The following is a 20,556-nucleotide window of genomic DNA, read 5'->3' on the forward strand; positions in this document are numbered from 1 at the left end:
CTTTCTTTCTTTCTTTCTTTCTTTCTTTCTTTCTTTCTTTCTTTCTTTCTTTCTTTCTTTTGAGATAGGCTCTCCTTGTGTGGTTCTGGATGTTCTGGAACTTGCTGTGTACACCAGACTGGCCTTGACTTCAGAGATCTGCTTTTGTCTCCCAAGTTCTGGAGCTAAAGGCGTGCACCACCCCCACTTGGCTTATTTTTCACTTTTCTTGGCATCTATGAAGTTAGACATAGATTGATTCTTCATAGACACCATCTTGCTTTAAGTCGAGGTTTCACTATGTAGCTGAAGTTACAGGAATAAACCACCACTTCTGGCCCATGGTCAACTCTTTGAAGGCCTACCAAACAGTTTTCTACAGCAGCTGTAGCATCTTGTAGTTCCATTAATACAGCACACAAGCTCCAATTTCTAATTCTCCCCAAACAAACCAAATATCATCAGAAACTTGTCAGACTGGAGGCATCTGACAAGCCAGCTTGTCTTTTGTGTACTATCTTAATGGGTATGGAGCAGTCCTATGTTTTTAATACATGTTTCCTTATTGACTAGTGATGTTAAACATCTTCTCATATGCTTATTGGTCTTTTGCTTATTATCTTTGGAGGATTACCTATTTAGTTCCTTTGCTAATCAAAACTATTTCTACAGGAAAATACACAGAAACTAAATGTTATCACTCTAACCGTTCCAAGGGTACAGTTCAGTAGCGTATTCATAAAACTGCAGCTATTAAAACTCATCTTCAGGACACCTTTCATCATGCCAAACTGACAGTGTACTCAATAAATAGTGCTCTCTCCTCCATCCCCTGACAACCATCATTCTACTCTCTTTATGAATACAGCTGCTTTTGGTACCTCACATAGCCGTTGCAATTCTGTCTATGTTTGCGAATTTGCTTTGCATGTCCACAGAAGAAGGTTATTGAAATTTTCCCAGCAGCTGCATTGAATTGTAGGTCAGTTCAGAAGTTGTTTCCATCGTAACAGTAGTGAAAAATTTGCTCTTTGAACTCAGATGCCTTTGCATTGGCTTAGGTCTTTAATCTCTTTATAATAAAGTGTACTCTTTCTCTCTCTCTTTCTTTTTCTCTTTCTTTCTCTCTTTCTTTCTCTCTTTCTTTCTCTTTCTCTCTTTCTTTCTTTCTTTCTTTCTTTTCTCTCTCTCTTTTTTTTTCTCAAGTGTGGCTCTGGAGTCCTGAAACTTACTCTCTAGACCAGGCTAGTCTTGAACTCACAGAGATATGCCTGTCTCTGACTCCCAAGTGTTGGGATTAAAAGCTTACCATCATCGGGCTATATAGTATACTTTTAGAGTTCAAGCTTTATATCTTTCCTGTTAAATCTATTCTTCAGATACTCCAAAAGAATAGTAATTTCATTATTTTATGTGAGTTTTGTATTGTCACTGTAACATTTGGAATAAGAGTATTTTTTTTTTAAAAAGAAATTGCTGTGATCAACCTCTGAGTTTACAATCAAAAGTTATTAGTCTTTTTAGGTTATTGTTTTCAGAAATTCCAATGTTTTCCGATGTCCCACACAGTAATAAAGCTTAAAAAATGAAATTATCCCATTAGTATGTTTTGGTAATGTGGAAACAATTGAGTTCACTAATGGATTTAACATTATCATAAAAATGCTAAACCAGCCCCATCCTATTAGAGAGAAGTGAGTGTAAACCGTTGATTGCCCCTGGAACTTGTCTGCTAGCACTTTAGAGATTTAATATGCTCCTTGGGTTAGTGGGTTTTGCTGGAATTTGAATTCTTTTTTTTTTTAAGGACATGGAAAATTCCTGGGTGCTGGTATTAACCTCTCCTTTTTAATGGGCTGAAAAAATTGAATCCAATGAGATGAAAATCTTCTCAAGGGCCAAGATCAGGACTCAGCTGTTACCGTTGTGAGTTAATTTGGGTTTCAGGAGTAGACAGGAACTCACACCAACCTCTCAACTAGGGAGGTTGCTCCTCCATTTTTCTTCATCTTGGCCTTAAAATCTCCCAGCTAGCATTCTCCTCTTTAAATTTCCAGCTCTCCTTATTCTATGCTTAAATAATGGGTAAACAGTTTTATTAAAACATCTGTATACTGGTCAAAACTCAAGTGTGTGGTAAATATGAGTTTGTTTTACTTGAAACAATATTTTCTTTTGTTTTAAAGAAGTTTCTATGCTACTCAGAAGTTTAAAAGTGTTTACCTACATTTTGGTGCCAGCTTTAAAAAAAGAAACTTGTCAGACTAGAGGCATCTGAGAAGCCAGGGCAGGGGTCTGGGAGCCAAGTTCAGCCTGCAGACATGTTTCATTTGGCCATTCTGGTGTTTTTAAAAATAGAGAAATTAGTTGCCAACATTTAGGAAAAAAAATCAAGTAGTTTTGCATAAAAACTTGGGACTTGGGATTTTTCTTACTATCTCTAGCCCTCACTCAGTGCAGCCTGTTCCAGGCTGCAGTTTGCTGAGGTCCTCCTCTGTCTCATTGTATTCAGGAGCTTGAAATGATGGCCCCAGGAGGCCTTTGAGACTCTTGACTCCAGAGCTGATTCATTAATCCCCTTCTGATGTTTGGAGACATCATTACTGCTCAGAGTTAGTCAATAGCTAATTACTTATCAATTTCTCAATACTTGTTTGAACTCTGACACCAAGAATGTTATTTATATAACAGATAAGGTTAAGGAAGGGCTGGTTAATTATTCTACATTTTCAAAGGATTTCTTGCTTGGATGGCATTCTTCTGGATACATTTAGGGTTTTGTTTTTTTTCAAAATGTAATTCATTGACAGAGGTTCTGAAGAAGCCACAGGTAATCATGATTAGCCACATTTATACACAATGAGACATTGATTTAACCTGAATTTCCAGCTTAAATCTGGCTCTGTAAAATCTTTCTTTCATATCTCTCCTCTTCTTTCAAACACCCATGATTTACTTGTCTATCCAGGCTACAAGCAGGCTAGTAAGCAATTCTCTATTTAATCAATAAATATGTGTGCGATGGGTCTGTGTCTTCAGTAGAACATGTATCTAGCTGGTGGGAGACACTGCATCCCATATGCAGCACTACCAACCACTACAGGAAGGGAAACACATGCTTGAGCACTTATTAGCTCAATAGCAAGTGCTATTCTAGGTACTCAGGGTAGTATAGAAATCCAAAGAGACCAAAACTTGTTACAAGGCAACATACTGGTAGGAGAGATGAGAAGATGACAGATTGGTTCTGAAAGTTGAAGTTAGAATTAAGATGCAAACATGGGCTACTGTGTGACTTGGTTTTGGGAGTATTTTGATAGGGCAGTGACAATTTAGGATAGGAGCCATATGAGGGTGTCGGGGGATGGAGGGGAGAAATTAATCTAGGTAGCTAGGAAAATAAAGGCAAAAGCTTGCATGCTACGATCCAGACTCAAACTAAGGACCCAAGGGATGATGTGTGAATCTCACACAGAAGGGGAAATAAAATAGTCCTCAGAGGTGGATGGAGAGAGGGAACTGAGTGGGAGAAGGGGTGAGGAGGGGATGAGGGTCAGGTATGGGGAGGAGAGGGGCTGGAGAGGGCTGAGAGAAAGAATGGAAATCTGTGGTGGGGGGAGGCATCTCTGGGACTATCTGGAGACCTGGGACAATGGACATTCTGGACAGTCTATGGGGGCGACCCTAGCTGAGATTTCCACCAGTGGGAGGGGGTATGGAGATGAAAATAGCCACCTCTCATACCAGGCAGGACTTCCAGTGGAGGGAGGAAGACACCAACCCACCCACAAAACCTTCAACCCAAAAGTTGTCCTGCATACAACATGCACAGGGGAAAAGATGGAGCAGAGATTGAGGGGGTGGCCAACCAGTGACTGCCCCTACTTGAGACCCATCCCATGGGAGAAAGCCAATCCCTGACACTATTAGTGATACTCTGCTATGCTTGCAGACAGGAGCCTAGCATAGCTGTCTCCTAAGAGGCTTCCTCCAGCAGCAGATGGAGGCAGATGCAGAGACCCACAGCCAAACATCAGGTGGGGCTCAGGGAGTCTTGTGGAAGAGTGGGGGATAGCATTGAGTGACCCAGAGGGGTCAAGGACACCACAAAACTTACAGTCAACTAACCTGGGTCCATGGGGGCTCACAGAGACTGAACCACCAACCAAATTGTTTGCAGGGGCTGGACTCAGGCCCCCTACACATTTGTAGCAGATGTGAAGCTTGGTCTTCATGTGGGTTCCCTAACAATTGGAGTGGAGGCTGTCTCTGACTCTGTTGCCTGCTATTGGATCTCCTTCCCTACCTGGACTGCCCTAGTTGGACCTCATTGGGAGAAGAGGTGCTTTAGTCCTACTGGAACTGGATGTCCTACGGCAGGTGGAACCCAAGAAGGGATTCCCCTTCTCTGAAAAGAAGGGGAGGGAGTAATGGGGGGAGGAATTTGGAAGAGTGGGACTAGGAGGAGGGGAACGAGGGGGCTATGATCAGATGTAAAGTGAATAAATAAATAAATGAAAAAAGTTTGGAAGTGGAAAGTGTAGAAGGCATGCGAGAGGGTAGGAGTTGAAATAGGAGATAGGAACAAGCAGGGAGGCTTACTAGGCCTGTAGGCCATAGCCTATGACTTTCTTCTGTTTTAGAAACCGCTGGGGTCCTGGGATTCTATTATATAGGTTATGTATTATATTTCCCAATGTTCCTAGGCATGCAATGGTGTGTCAATCTGTGCTATTCAAGTTTACAGACCATGGACAGTCCTTTGGAGACAGGCTGTCACTGGAAGGACCTAGAATGTCAGGGTTTAGGAAAGTTCCATTTGCAAGAAATGGTTTCTGCACAACAGAGGAACTTCTTCAGTCTATATGTACCTGTGTGGTCATGTGACACTCTACAAAAATTAAGATGAGCAGATGATGGCATCAGTGTCACTAGTGTCATTTCTTTGGAGTAGACAAGATAGAAGGGATTAGATGGGACACCAATTTTGGGTTGTGAGGAAGATTTTTGCATGACTCCCAAAGGATGGGTGTACACATGGACACATGAATGCGTGTTAGTTTTGAGAACCTGCTCAAACCTTTGAAATAGTATATCAGTTAATACAGAAACACCCCAACAGAGGTGGAAGCAGTCAATACGGCTCACATCACCAATCACTGACTTTTCAAAAGTGGCAGAGAAAAGGGGATCGTGTCTGTCTATGACTAAAAAGTACCCTCCAATTCTATCCATTCAGGGATAGTGGAATAAGACTGGGCATAAATATCAGCAAGCCCTTTTGATTACTATGTGGTCTCTTCCAAAGGTCTACTCCAGTGAAACCTCTGCTTCGTGCTTCATGAAGTTACTAAGGAGTAAATGAGACCATCTCCCTCTAGCATTTTAAACAACGTCAGGTGCACCAGCAAAGATTATCTACTGTTTGTACCTTTGTTCCTGCTTTGTTTTTTGAAAGCCACAGAAACAAGGTAGTTTATATTTTTATTGCATTCATAGCAATTAACAGTATGCCCTAAGAGCTGAGCTTTATGGGGAGACAACAACAGGAAAGAAAATGGACTCCTTCCACTAATAATCATTTCATGTCATGGCTTAACAGAGAAGTACCTCTTGAGCCATTCCCAAATATAGGCCGAATCTTGACCAAAAATGATTCATACTCCTAAATCTTTCTACCCCAGAAAACAAGAATTAATTTTCGACCATTTATGTTCAAATGAACTGAGTCATAAGTTGTCTAAAGCTTGAGATTTCAAAGCCTGTTAACATTCAGCCACCTCTGTCATTTCACCCTAGGCTGAGAAGATCTGGGCATATTTGTAACATAAACATGTAGGGCAGAGGTCTGCATGCAGCAATGTGGGCATAACACAAGATTTAACTCCACAAAGAACAAACCACTAAAGCCCTAGTTGACTCCACCTTAGTTGGTCTCTTTAGCCTCCCTCAGCTCCCATAATTCCATAGAGGTAGCATCAGCCTGTGCTGTCTGAGACCTTATTTTGAAAACAAACAAACAAACAAACAAACAAACAAACAAACAATGTTGCTGATGCTTCTCAGCAGCTTTCATTTCTGAAGTAACAGGAAAAATGGCTGAAAATGACACTAACATATTCTAATGTGTGGATGCCCTTGTTTTGACTTGCTTTTACTGTAGTGATACGGTTTGTGTTTAAACAGTCAACAATGGAAATATTAATGGATGAAAAATGCTGTTAAATTAACTAGCTTTTATCAGACACCATGTCAACAGCTATATTTAGCAACTGAACTAATGGTGAAAGCTGCTGCAGAATTAGTCAGCACATCAGCCTGTTAAATAGCAAAGACCAGAGGACGCCTTTTGTCTCCCCCATTGAACAAGAGACTGAAAAATGCATCTAATTTTAGCATTTCTAGAGCCGAATAAAAGATGTGAAACACAATCATCAGGAAAAATGTCACGCACAGCCTAAGTACACATTCATCAGAGAAGAAATGCCAAGAGGATGGCAGCATAAGAGGTCTGCCCAGAAGCGAGAATTCATCATCATGACTGAAATCTTTAAAATAACTTACCATTAAAAAAAAAAAAAGCACAAGGCTTCAGGTCCTGGGGAATAATACTGAATATTGAGTAGGTGGCAGGGATATTTTTTCCTAGAGGTGATTTCAGCATTTAATGACATCATCAGTGTCATCATCAGGGAAAGATGAGAAAAATGAAAAGAAAAGGCTTCTTTCCAGGGTGAGTGAGCTTTAATTTCTTTTATTTTGAGAGCAGACAACCAGGTGAATCTAGGAAGCGGAAAGGGGGAGAAGGGCTGCATGCAGATCTCTTTGAATCTAGCCATCCTGATACACTAGAAATGTTTCTCTACGTTATGGAGACAAACGGCACATTTTAGAATAGAGCACAAAAAGAGCCTTGTGCTTCTATCAGGTGTGATAATGTATTTTAAGATTTCAGTATCTCAAGAATCTGGAGTGGTGCAAAGAGTGCCCTCAGTAAGTATTCACTGATTATGTGATCGAGTCCTTGGCTATCCAGCAGCTCTGAATTTCACCTCCAGCACAACAAAAAAGAAAAAGAATGCTGAAGAAATAAACAAATGGTTTCATGGTGAAACCATGGTGAAGTAGGCATATGCTTGACTCTCCCAATATTGTTGCAGTGATCCATGAGGTCTTTTGAAATATATTTAAAAGGCTGTAATTGTCAAATGATAGAGGGAAAATTTCACAGATCAAAAAAGAGGAGCAGCTGGTGGTAGTGTTACAAGTCCGTGGGAGTTTCCCTCCCAGTGAGAAGCCAGGGCCCAGCATTATGCTTCCTACTATTCCACATACACACCAGGATTGGGCCAGAATTTCAGGCTTAAACTTTAGTTGTTGTTAGTCCTCCATCTATTTTGTGATATATGGTATGGATGCTGGAACTGCTAAATCTTGTCCAGGAAAGCCACGTATGACCTGAGCTATTGGTAAACTGAACGGCCAGAACTGAGGCCGTTGAAAACCTACTTTCATGAACATGGTCATGTACAGGAAAATCTCCAAAGAAACTTGATTCTCAACAAAATGACATACCTAGCTATAAATTAGGTTATACTTAGCTTTTATGGATTTCTGTGAATTTTGTTCATTGAGTTGGGCCTGCTTCATTCTGGTGTGTTATTTTTTGCAACACTTTTATAATGAAGTTTAAAATAAATTTAAAAGAAAAATAATATAAAACTATCACAAATATATTTATACATTTCCCAGGAATAAGAGAACTTGACAGGTTATAGGGTACAAGATCAATATATAAAAATCATTTGTAATTCTGCATGGTATCAGCAATTCAATACTGAAGTTAAGAAAAGAATTTCATTCTTAATAGAATAAATCACTTAGGAATAAATTTCACAATAGCATAAAATTTGTACTCACAAATTGTCCAAAGAAGGTTTACTCAAAAATTAAATGTCTCTCCTGTTGGGAGGAGGGAGATGCTGAAACCTGGTACCAGCCAGAGAGAAACTTGCCTCCCAGGAAGAGATCTCACATGGTTCTAACAACTTATCACACCATCTTAAAGGACAGACTGGAGCCTAGAAAATCTGGAGTCAGTAATGGAAGGGACTATACATTGGCCAGGACTGCCTAGTTATACGCATTTCTTGCCTTTTGTTTAAACCACAATCTCATTCTAATATGACAAACAAGGGGTGGCCAGACCTTTTTTCTTAGTGGCAACATCGACTCAGTCTCCCTTTTCTGCCTTTACTATGACTTGTCCTTGTCTTTTCCTATGGGAAGATGGATTTGAGCCTAACTTATTGGGAATGACAAATCCTGGATTTTTCCGAAAAACTCTAGTAATCACAAACCATGTACAATGTCATATATAGCCTAATGCTAAAATAAAAGTTTAATTTTAATTTATGTACATTTTTTGCAAAGAATAATATCAATAAACCAGGATGATGCCATATATCTCCTATTTTCTCAGCACTTGGGAAATGAAGGCAGAGTGATCAGCAGTTCAAGGTCATCCTCAGTGAGCTAGAAGCCAAAAATAAATAAATAAATAAATAAATAAATAAATAAATAAAATAAAGGATGTATTATCTGGCAGGGGAGGGGAGGATACCATGAACCTGAAAGTGGTTTTCCCAGGCAAGTTTTCATTGCACCCAAAGGTGTGCTTACTGCTGTGATTTCTCATAATACGGGAAACTTGACTGAATAATTTATGGCAGTGAGAGAAGCATGAATACAGCCTCCCTACTAAGAAGTCTATGTCAGATGATCAAATCCAGGTTCCTATGCATAAAATGTGTTATATTAGGCCAAACCTCTGTTGTAGAAGAGCATGAAGATATGAATTTAAGGAGGCAATACAGAGAACAATGTAAAATATTCAACTGTAAAAGAAATTGATAGCCTATATTTAAGTGCCTGGTGCTGGGTATAGTATTTAGTATACATACTTAGCATAAGCTCTTAGTAAATAGACATAGTATTTAGATTCAACTGGTAGACACAATAAAGTGATGCAACCATATTACTATAGAATATAAATATTTACAATAGATTAAAAAAATGAATTATTGCTAGACAGTGGTGGCGCACACCTTTAATCCCAGCACCTCGGAGGCAGAGGCAGGCAGATTTCTGAGCTTGGGGACAGCCTGGTCTACAGAGTGAGTTCCAGGACAGCTAGGGATATACAGAGAAAGCCTGTGTCAAAAAGAAAAAAAATTATTGTTTGCTGCTATTCGAGAATGGAAGATTTCTATATATCAGTTTATACTATATGGGAAAGGGCATTCCAGCTGCCAAATTTATTGTAGGAAGCATACTAGCAAAAATGTTTGAAGACACATGAGTTGATTGATGTATCTCCCTGGACCACATAACCAACCGGAGGCCAAACTCATACCTGAGCCCACGTCTGCAAACGCTGCTCTACTAGTCTATCTACGGATGATAATTTTGATTATTCTATTCAGTTTAGAAATAGGTTATGCAGTTGTTCAGGATTAGCAAGGCCTTGTTTTTGGGGCCAAGTGCTGTACACTGATGAGTAAATGCATCACTTACTTTTTAGGAGCTGGGAACTTTACAGGGGAGATAAACTGTCTTTACAATGTTACATAAGATTAGTGCAATAGGGGCAAGAGGTCTTGATGACAACTTTTGTTGTCATCTGTGGGAAAGGGGAGAGATTACTTTGGACTGCGTTGTCACAGAAGAGTTTCAGCAAGTTTTTTGTAAAATGGGTAAAATTCAGAGTGGTGAAGAAAGGAGAGATGCTAAAGAGAATTCATTTGTCCACTCACCTATCCATTTATTCATCAAGGAAACATTAGCTTAAAACAGAGTAGTAAGTGTAATTAAATGGGCCTTTAAAAATATCCTGTTTTGAAAGAAATAAGCTGTATAAAAACATTTGTAAGACATCTAGGGAAATCTAAAACCTAACTATCTGTTGATGTCAGGAGTCTTTTGTTTGTTTGTTTTAGTTAATTCCTCTTAGGTGTGCTGATACTGTGTGCGGAATCTTTATCTTTTATCAATTCATACTGAACTATTTTATTTTTTATGGAATAATATTTTGTATTTCATTTTAAATAGTCCTGTGTGTATGTATAGTTTGGAGGGAATGGGTAGAGGGAGGCTAAACAAACAAACCATATGCTACAGAAAGTGTTTGATGTATGGCAGTTTATTCATATTCTCTCTCTCTCTCTCTCTCTCTCTCTCTCTCTCTCTCTCTCTCTCCTCCAAGAAATACCTTAAAAAGAACTCCAGGTTCCAAGAAACTGGAGGGAGATATAAGAGGGAGAAACGTGTTTCATTTCATGGTGGAAATAAACGCATGAAAACTTGGTATGTCAGCATTACCTGCTATGCTAAATGGCGCTATCCACATGCCATGGGATCAATGGATGCTGTCTGGGATTCTCAGGGGCAGTTTGGAAGAGGAAGTGAGGCTTTACTATTTCAGAAGGAGAATTTAACCAGACTTTGGAATTTATTGGATAGGGAATCAAAAGAAATGGGAAGTTTTACTTTGAACACTGAGGGTGACATAGCAATGTCAGAGACAGGAAGCAGAAGAAGAGAAATGGGTTGGGATGGAGATTGACACAGAGGAGTTCAACTCTGGATTTCCAGAGGCTGAGATACTCCTGAAATGTAGAGGTGGTGAAGATTTCCCACAAACAGGTCTAGGAAGGATGAACTTCAGTGACAAAGGCATGGTGAGGGAAATGTACAGCCTCCAGGTTGATGCAGCTCCACACAGGCTCTGAGTGGAAAGAATGGTTGGCTGGAGTGGTAGGTAGATAGATGCACTTACTAAGGTCATATTGCTCTCCATCATTGCCATGTGGCTTGATGAACCTCAAATGGACCAAGTGTTTTATGTCTGAAGGTCTCTTGTGGAAGGGGATCTGGATGCTTGGGCACTTTAAGAAAATAAATCACCTACCTGAAATAAGTAACCAACTAGAATTTCGGTAGTAAACGTGATGAACATTCTTCTTCTGTTGCTTTGGAGTTACAGTTTACTGATTTGGTTTGTGGGCTCAAAAGCTCTCTGTTTTCTTTTGAAATCCTGACTCCACAGTTTCTTGCCTCTGTACGGTGGGAATCATAATATCTAATAGACTACATCAGATGGTGAGCATAAACTGTACTGATAATTCTTGTAACTCTCTTTCTCTTCCTCACAGTCCAGAGCTGTGCTAGGTGGGTACTCTACACTGAGGTATCTTTTTAGCCGTCTCTCTAACAGTACGTTTTGAAGAGAAGGCAAAGGATTGATTGCTTTGTGTATTAAATACTCCATATTTCCTTCTAAGAGGACTCTACGTTCTACTGAAATTGAATGTAATATCTGTAATGAGCATAGTAAGAAATGCCTTTTAGACATGTAAAATTAGCTCAGTCAGGATCCCCACTACATCCAAGGCTGCTCCTGATAACCAGAACTCAGTGACATCACTCACTCAAGATAAGCAGACATGCTCCTGGGCCCCCATGACGCCCACTGGACAGTATATAGGTGGAGACCAAGAGCGAGGCTCTGCTCTGCACATCTGGAGAGACACTACCTTGATCTGTCCCATGGCTGTAGAGTCTCCCCTAGGATCCTGACCCTCGAATTAGAGACTTCTTTTAGTGACTGGACCTGACTTTCATTCAGGTGAGCAACCCCGGGGAGATAGGCTTAGAACCGTAGTTAGGAATTTAGATTGTGAATATTGTATAATGACCACAGCATAATAAAATATACCTTTTGTTATACTAACTACAGGTATCTACCTCCTTGCTCATAATAATACCCCTTTCCTCATGTCTATTACATTATTCAAAAAAAGCATACTCAGATTTGAGATTATGCTATCTGAATTTATCCTTTTGTATGTGTGTGTGTGGGGGGGGATCTTCACACTAGATGATTACAAAAATGTTCTAAAACGAACTCAGCACTTGAACAACTCCTTTCCTTCTATCTTCTAATTCAGCAACACCACCACAGTTCTATATATGTTTTAAATGAAACAATATGTTTCTGTGACTTCCAGAAGTTGAATTCCAGTGCAAGAAAGTGAGAGGTTAAAGGGGGAGCAGGGCTGGCCTTGCAGCTTTAGCTGCGGTGATGGGAGAGGTGGGGCACAGCTCACATCAGGTGCTTTAGACTTCCTGGGAGGGAAATAGGGAAGAAGGAAGCAGGCAGGAAGATGTGGAACAGAGTTGGTGGGGGTTGAAGAAGGAAGGGAAAGAAGGAAGGTTAAAGAGGTTAAAGGAAAGAAAGGGATAATGGGTAATGGAAGGTTCCTTAAGAAAGGGTCTGGAATTTCCCGTCAGATTCTAAAGATATTTGTGCCCCTCCCTTTGGCTAGTTGATTAATGAAATAATCATAATTGTCCCAGGAATCTCCTGTTGGGTAAAGGGAAAAGTTGAAGGAGGAACCTGCTTTCCAAGAAGAGATTTCACACTGTATTGACTACTACAGTCTTGACTAGTGCTGCGCAGCTACACATACTTCTGGCTCTCTAGTCAATCTTAATCCTCATGTTAGATAGACTTGGGCGTCACTAGAGCTTTATTTCTTCCTCTTCTCAATGTGGTTCCATAGAGTGACTCTTCTTCCTTTCCCCACTGTTTACTATCACGTGCGTCTTTAATTGTCATGGCAGAGACAGGTGGTGGAGCCGACCTTCTTAGGACTGCCAGAGCCCACCCTTTGATCTGAAAATCTCCAGTAACAGGCTCTCTGTCCAGAACCACCCAGAGCTTTTCCATTGAGTGCTCTTGGCTATTTCTTTCTGGTTGAGCCCAGGGCTGGTATGCAGGGGAGCTGCTTGAAGTGGTGCTAATTGTTCCAGGCCTTCCCATGATGGCCCGGGGCGGATCAGCCTCTGTTCCTAAGAAATGTGTGGTGAGACTTTTTTTGCTAATCCAGAAATACCGGACTTCAGTGAGCCTAAGGGCTCAATAAGAGAAAAGAGACCTAGGCTCTGGGTAGCAAGGTAGAGAAAGGAATTTTGCAAATAGTTTTTGGGTCTGGTGAAAGAGGCCATCACCTGGAGTTTGAAGCTGGGGGAAAACAGCAGTGTTTAGATCTTTTGCTTGGTTTAAATACACAGCTGCTTCACCTCTCAGCAACATCTGCTTCTGCATAAAGGACTGATTCTCTCCTTTCCTATCTGGCCTTCACTTTTTAAAATCAAGACTTTGGATTCCTTTAATGAACTTCTCTCCTGACTCACCAGACAAAGTTTTCCTTGACCCTACGGATTCCTTTTTGGGTCCTCTTTCAAAGGAAAAAAAGCAGATTTCTCTAGTTCACCTGCAATTCCTTCAACCCTCTGCTACCAAGTCCTTCCACTTCTAACATGGTGGGATTCTCCTGGCTTCCTTGCCTCTGCTCCTTCTGGATGGAAAGTTCCCTTGGCTCTTTATACCCACTGCTTTTTTAGCATGCCGGGCTTAGATTAAATGCCACCTTTCTCGCATTATTTATGTCCCCCCTTTATCCTGCAGTTTCTCCAACTGTGATTATTTTCTCACTTGTTCATAATCTGTCTTCCTCCACCAATAAAGCACAGTGTGTGGACAACTGCGCCGTATCTACACCATTTGGCACAGTACTGGGCACATGCTGAGGGCTCACTAAACTGAACTAGTGAAAGAAGGAAGGCGTCACTATGTGAAGCTCTGCTGTGAGGGAGGGCTTTAGGAATGATGGAAAGCCCTCTGAATAAAGGCTCTTTTCGTTCTGTCCAGCATGTTATTAAGGGGAGAGGTCGTCGGTGGGTCTCTCAGTGTGGTGGGAACCAAGAGATCTGCAGTCGCTGGCTGGACTGGGCTGTGCAGGTCAGCGAGGCCCCTGGAGAGGCGAGAGGCCACCTTGGCTGCCTCTCTTTGTTGCTCCCACCTCCCGGGCTCTGGCCGCGGCTGCCTGCAGTGACTCGTGACTCCCCAGCAGCCGGCGAAGGCCTGAGCCCGCGAGGGAGGGGGCGGTGGGCGCCCCTGGCCCGCCCTCCGCGTGCCCTTCGGACGCTCGCAGGGGGTGCTCCGGGAAGCCGCGCCACCGCGGGCTCGCGGCCACCTCCCGCGCGCACTGTGCGCGCCTAGCGGGCAGTTTGGCCTCTCCCGAGGCGGGGCCCACGCAGCCGCGCCCCCTTCCCGCGCTTGCCCGCCTGGGCTCCCGCGCACGAGCGCGATTTCCCCGCACCGCAGCCCCTCGCGCCACGGGCAGAGCCCAGGCGGACGCGCGCTCCGCCCTGCCCCGCCCCGCCCCGAGTGGGCTGCGCCCGCCCCCGCTCCCGCCCCCGCGCGTGCTCCCTCCCTCCCTCCCTCCCTCCCACCCTCGTGCGCCCCTCCCGCGCCCTACATCCACCGCCCGGACGAGGGGGCTCAGTCCTCTGCTGCTGCTGTCGCCGCCGCGCTTTGGTCTTGGTGCTGGCAGCGGCCGCCGGTGCCGCCTAGACAGCTGCGCGGGTGAGCATCCCCAGACAGTAAGCCCGCTTTCCCTCCGCGTGTGTGTGTGTGTGTGTGTGTGTGTGCGTGTGTGTGTCTCCCGCGTCCCCGGGGAGCCGCAGCTCGTGCTCCGCGGCCGCCACTCCGGGGCTGCGCCGACCTGCAGGGCTTGGGTACCTGCGGCCTCCGGCCTCCTCTGCCTCGCCCACGTTGGGGGCTGCGGAACCTGGGGCTCCAAGGTCCCTTAGGGTGCGTGCCTAAGCCTCCTCCCCAGGGCTTTCGCTCCCCCGGGGGCCGAGATGCGGGGGGGGCTCCTCTGGGTGTTTCCTTGCAAGGATGGAAGGTGGGAGTCAAAAGAGGGGGCTTTTGGTTTTCTCACCCAGGATGGCGGGCAGTGGGGGTTGGGCGAGGTGGGGACACCTTTGGGTTTTTTTTTCTTTTTCTTTTTAAAGGATAGCTAGCAGCAGTTGAGAAGAGCAGAGGATGATGATGATGATGATGATGATGATGACGATGGGGGGGCTTCATTGGTTTTTACATTAAGGATGGCGCCTGTTGGGTAGGGGAGGAAGGTGGAACCTACCTTGGTTCCATGGAGATGTTGAGGGAGCTGCTGTGCTCCCTTTGGGGATGCTGGGGGGTGGGAAGAGGGGAGTGCAAGGAGAGTGGTGAGGGAGGGAGAAGGGAGAAGGCTGGTCGTGGTTCTGCTCTCCGAGGGGAATGGCAGTGATACAGGCAATGGGGGTGGAGAGACGCGACTGGATTTCAGCTTCAGCATGGAAGCAAGTGGAAGGTTCTAGCACTTGGGTTGAGCCTTGGTTGAGCCTTGGCAAAGTGGGTTAGGGAGACTGCTGGGTGTGACCTTTCAATTTCAGAAAGCTTAAAATTCCCACTAGATGCTGTCCTGGGCTCTGGGGAAGAGGTTTCTGCTTCTGAAGTTCCCATTGCTTAGTCTTCCACAACTGGGTAGAGGTTTGAATGAGAAAGGCTAAGGGAAACCCTGAATGTGCTGTGTGTTTTCTGCATTTGGGCCTTTCAAGTTTCTTAGGTTCATTCTAATTATAACGATCTCCCCCCAACCCCCAATACACACACACACACACACACACACACACACACACACACAACTAGGGTAGCACACTGGGAACAGGAGACAAGAACCTGTAAGCATGTGATTTCAGATTTGGTTTTTGAATTTCCTGAAGGGCAAGAGTTCTGTGGTAGAAAGGCAGCAAGAGTGGAACACATGTCTTTGCTGGAAATCCTCTGTTCTCTTCATTTAAATTATGCCATTGGGACTATCTGAGCCTCTTTTGATTTGAATTTGGAATAGATCCAGTTTTCCTAATTGGAGCTATCATTTTGTAATTGCTTGTAATTCTCCATGTTATCAAATGTATTGCGAGTTTATAGAATACTGGGAATATTTTTGTTATCTTGATTAAGGCCGTTTAAATATAAATATAATGTTCTTTGGAAATGAGAGGTTTTTTTTGGTTGTTGTTGTTTTTGTTTTGTTTTTAACAGAGTAGCACAAGTTTAAAGTATGGGCCACGTGGAATTGGGCAAGGAGTTCTCATCCTTGCCCATCCCCAGGAACAGGCTACTCCCCATTTCAGACACTTGAAAAGGGATTGGGGTTGGTAATTTTGTCTTTGGAAATGCGTGCCCATATTTGTTTAAGAAGAATATGCATTAAAAAGCTATGGGCCTTAAATGTGCTAAGAATATAATGCTTCCCTGTTTTGGATACATAAGGTTCCAATCTAGTCTACCTTCAGTCTTTAAAAACATGTATTTAACATTTTTAAGGGCGAATAGAATCTTTCTGCAACAGGAAATTTGCTAGATAGGCCATGATTTGTACAAACCACCACATAGTGAGTTAGTAAGTGCGCGTTCTACTAATACCGTATAGAATCTGTAACCATGCATGGCTTTGGAAATTCTAGGCTTCCATTCCTATATTTAATCTTTTTGGAGAAGGAAAACATTTTTAAAGCAAGTCTAGATTGGGGGATGAAATAAAAAAAAGTGGAATATGCAGATTGGTAAAATACCTCTTGTACAAGTTCTTTGGAGATAATTTAATATGTATTAAACAAATGATTCACCTGAATAAGATACTGACTTTGTTTATTGCAAATGTTAAAAGTAGCAATGCTTAAGTGGGTCTACAGGATTAACAAAAATGTATTTGCTTATGCTGTTGTATACTATTCTCCATTTCCGTGATGTGTGTTCTGCTCCAGTGCAATGGTGGGAAAGTGTATATTTTCATAATATAATTTCAGCCTGGTGCTTTTTTTCTCTGAGGAATAAGAGTGTTGAAGGTGGTGAAAAGGAGCAGCATGTTGGTGGGAAAATGGGCCTTAAGTTTCTCTCCAAACAAAAGGAGCAAAGGGAGTCTTTTACTTGGCCCTTTGAGAACCTGTTGTAAGATGGGAGGGAAAAAAACGATGAAGAACTTTCGGAAACTAACAGTACGATGAAGTAATTGTTCTAAGTCTTAGAGATTTCACTCGTTGTCTATTTTAAAAGTAACTTGTAAATTGAACTTTTGCGTGAGAAACTCACCATTGCACTCTTCAGTTTGAAGATTTATTTATTCATTTGCTGTAATCTCGGAGATGGAACCCAGGGCCTCACGTGTTGAGTAGGCGCCTTTATCATGGGGCTGTATCCCTAACCCAAGTTTAGCTATTTAAAACAAATAATTTGTTGAAGGCACAGCAGCTAATCTCCTGAGGCTTTGCCCTGTTTTTCTAATCTCTTCCTCCTGGTTCTCCTCTTCCCCTCACCCCTCCTTCTACTCCCACCCTCTGGTGCCAGCAACATTGGCTTTTCTAACCTTGTGGGAGTTGAACAAATGTTCCTGCTTGCTTGAACTTTAGTGGTTATCTCTTTGGCTGCTTTCCTTAACTTTTGTCTGCACATTGTGTTTTATTTTTTTGGTTAACTGAACTACCCAGTTGTTTGGATTTGGGATAAAAGGGAGAAAATTGTAATTATTTTTTCTTAAGAGATTTTTTTTCTTTCAACTCTGGTTGAACAGAGCAAAAAGAAAAAAAAGTTTCCCTCCCTTTCTCTCCCTGCCCCCTTCTCTTTCTGTCTCTGTACCCCTCTCTGCCCCCACCCTTCTGCCAGGACAGTGTGTAATTAAGCAAAATATATGACCACTCCTTTCTCCAACAAACATTTACAGAGTCACTGTGATGGGGGGCTATTGTATCTGGTATCTAGATACTGAGTATATAAAAATGGCTCCTGTTGTTTCTGATTTGATTATAGAAAAGTAAAGTATAGACAGTTAATCTGTTGTGAATAATTAAGAGATGTCTGGAATCTTTTAAATATCCACATAGTATCTGTGAATACATTAAACATTCTTCAGTCCTGCAAACAGTGAAATCATTTCTTTGTGGTGACTTTGTTTGGGACATACTTTTTCATTTTGGGTAATACAAATAGATTCCTATTCAACCAGTCTTATTGAAAATATTTGCAAAATTGACATCTTTATTAAACATTTATAGACTTTTCTTTGTTGTATGTAAACTACTTAGCATTCACATGATTTTGAATATCATAAGTAATTTGAGATGATTTAAAGTATATAGGAAATATATGTAGGTTATATGTGAATACTGTGTCATTTTATATGGAAGACTTGATCTTTTACTATCTATAGGTAGGTTCTGGAACTGATCTTCCAACTCTGAATCCTCTTGCCTCTACCTCCTTGATGCTGGGTATACAGGCATGTGCCATCCAGCCTGCCTTTCTCCTTTTTATTTAGTCAATATAATTGTATGTATTCATGGGGTACAGCATGGAACATATATATTCTATGTGGGAAGATAGTTTCTATAAATTAAATGCAACTTATAGGATTTATAGATGTTTAAATTCACCTTTCTTATTTTCTTTTCTTGAGACAGGTTCTCACTATGTAGCTGTGGCTGCCCTGGAGCTCACTGTGTAGACAGGCTGGCCTGAACACACAGAGCTTCATCTGCCTCTGCCTCTGAGTGCTGGAATTAAAGGCCTAGCTAAATTTATCTTTCCATTATTGTATAGAGTATCAAAAGTGGATGACCGGCCTCCCTTCCTGTGATTTAGATTTAAAACATTTTCTGATGGCAAATCGAGGCCCCCAAATTATTTTCCTTTGATCAATTTTGAATTATAGCTGGTTATGGGTGATGGAGCCCAGAAGAGGTCTAGTATTTAACACTAGCTTGATAAACATTTGATCTTTTTTTAGGGAACCCTCTGAGATCTTAGAGGATTCTTCTGTTTGTAGAATGTGCTAGAATAGTGGTTTTCATCCCTAGGGGATTTGCCACACAGGGGTCACCAGACAATGCCCAGGAGATGTTTTTTTTTCCAGATGCACTTCCTGAAATCTAGTCACTAGAGACCAGGGATGTTGCTTAAATATCCTAGAATTCACAGGGCAGCAACCCCAGCAGAGATGTGTCCAGCCTGAAGTCTCAGTAATGCCGATGTTGATGTAATTTCCTCTGCAAACACAGGAACACATAATTCCAGGAGAGGAAAGGACAATAGCAGTGTGTTCATGTGACCCCATAGAGTACTTGGCTGAGCTCATTTGATTAGACTTCAAAGTGGCTAGTTCCTGCCCACCAAACTGAATAATTAGAATAACAGCTTGTGTTTATGGCCCTCTGTTCCAGGTACTTGCATACATTACATATTTCTCTTATTTGGTAAGGGAGGAACTGGGTTCAGAGATGGAATATGAGTTGCCTTGGGTATCACTGCTGGTTAGCCTTGGAAGTAAAGATAAAAATCTTCTGAGATGTGTGGTTTCCCTTGTGGTGGGCATCATTCAAAAAATATTAAGTGACATAATTTTTACATGCTAGTCAAGTTCATTAGTATATGTAGACTTTATTTGCAAGCTCTTTATAATAAAAATAGAGTATGGTATCGAAAAAAAATGAAAATTGTTGTATGGCCTAAGTACCATTGAGCTTGCTTGACATTAATTAAAGCCAGGAATGATAAATTTGGCCAGGCTTGGTGTAAGTAGTAAGGGAAGAGGGAAACGGGGAACAGAGAACTAACTTTAATTATTTCTACTTCATTGTCTTTAATTATTTTATTATTAATTATTTCTTTAATAATTTCTACTTCATTTCAGGAAGTATGCTAGTTGGGTTGACACAGGCAATCTGGTTGGATCCTCTTGCTTAGTTCTGCTTAGGGCCTGGGGTTGTTCCCCTTTAATCCAGCACTTACAGGGCAGAGACAGGCAGAGCTCGGAGTTTCAGGCTAGCCTGACCAGAGCTACATAGAGTAACCTTGTCTTGAAAACAGTAAAAACACAAAGCACAACAACAAAAAAGTGTTTCCAGACCGAACAACTGATAAGACACAGAGTTGGGATTTGAGTTGAGATTCCATGGCTAAGCCAATGTCCCTGCCAGGAGGGTTGGTGTTGAGTTGATATACCTGGTAGAGAGAGGGGGGCATAGGGAGGGGGAGGGAGGAGAGGGAGGAGAGGAGAGTTGATTGGTTCTGGATAAAAAGTAATTTTAGAGAAAGAATGTGTTACCAATGGATTTTGCTGTGCTGACATTGAGAATAAGGAGGTGACTATCTGTTCTCTCTTCAACTGATGAGAATTGAATTCAACGTGGATTTTGTTTCTTCTCCAGAGGAGCTGCAGTGTTTATTTTGGAGAACTTTATTCTCTTTACTTACCTGAAACTTTAAGGAAGATAATCACAAACGTGGGCATTATCTACTTTGGCATCCAGCCAGGCACTTTCCCTTCTTTGTAACTGCCTTACAGAACTCACGAATGACAGCATCTAGTTTTCTCTTTTTATACAATTTGAACACTCACACTTGTTATGGAAGTTGTTTTTATAATAAACATCAGATTCATACTTGTGTTTTCCATTTGGGGGTGTTTTGTTTTGAGAGCCAAATATTTATCTTAACTTTTGGTGTGTTTTGTTTTAAAGCACAAAAAGAGGAGAGGTTTTAAAGAACCAGCCTAATAACAATCATATTTTGTCTGGAAAGCTGTGTGTGTGTGTGTGTGTGTGTGTGTGTGTGTGTGTGTGTGTGAT

General features: G+C 41.9%; 1 protein-coding gene and 1 non-coding gene across 3 annotated transcripts in view; both read left to right on the plus strand.

Annotated features, from left to right (window-relative positions):
• The first annotated feature begins 8,572 nt into the window (after positions 1–8,572).
• On the plus strand, positions 8,573–8,738 carry LOC114628958. The gene has a single exon (XR_003712570.1). It is a non-coding gene; the product is annotated as a U1 spliceosomal RNA (small nuclear RNA).
• Positions 8,739–14,362: 5,624 nt separating this feature from the next.
• Fhl1 (four and a half LIM domains 1) overlaps positions 14,363–20,556 on the plus strand; it is a 58,757-nt gene continuing 52,563 nt past the window's right edge. The window contains exon 1 of one of the 2 annotated variants that reach the window (XM_028776915.1): positions 14,363–14,470. The gene's annotated coding sequence lies outside the window, so the exon portion shown is untranslated. Of the gene's footprint in view, positions 14,488–20,556 lie in introns of both variants that reach the window. The other variant, XM_028776916.1, reaches the window with a different exon arrangement.

The sequence above is a fragment of the Grammomys surdaster genome, unplaced genomic scaffold, assembly GCF_004785775.1.
Source record: "Grammomys surdaster isolate TR1022 unplaced genomic scaffold, NIH_TR_1.0 274, whole genome shotgun sequence".
Lineage (NCBI taxonomy): Eukaryota > Metazoa > Chordata > Mammalia > Rodentia > Muridae > Grammomys > Grammomys surdaster.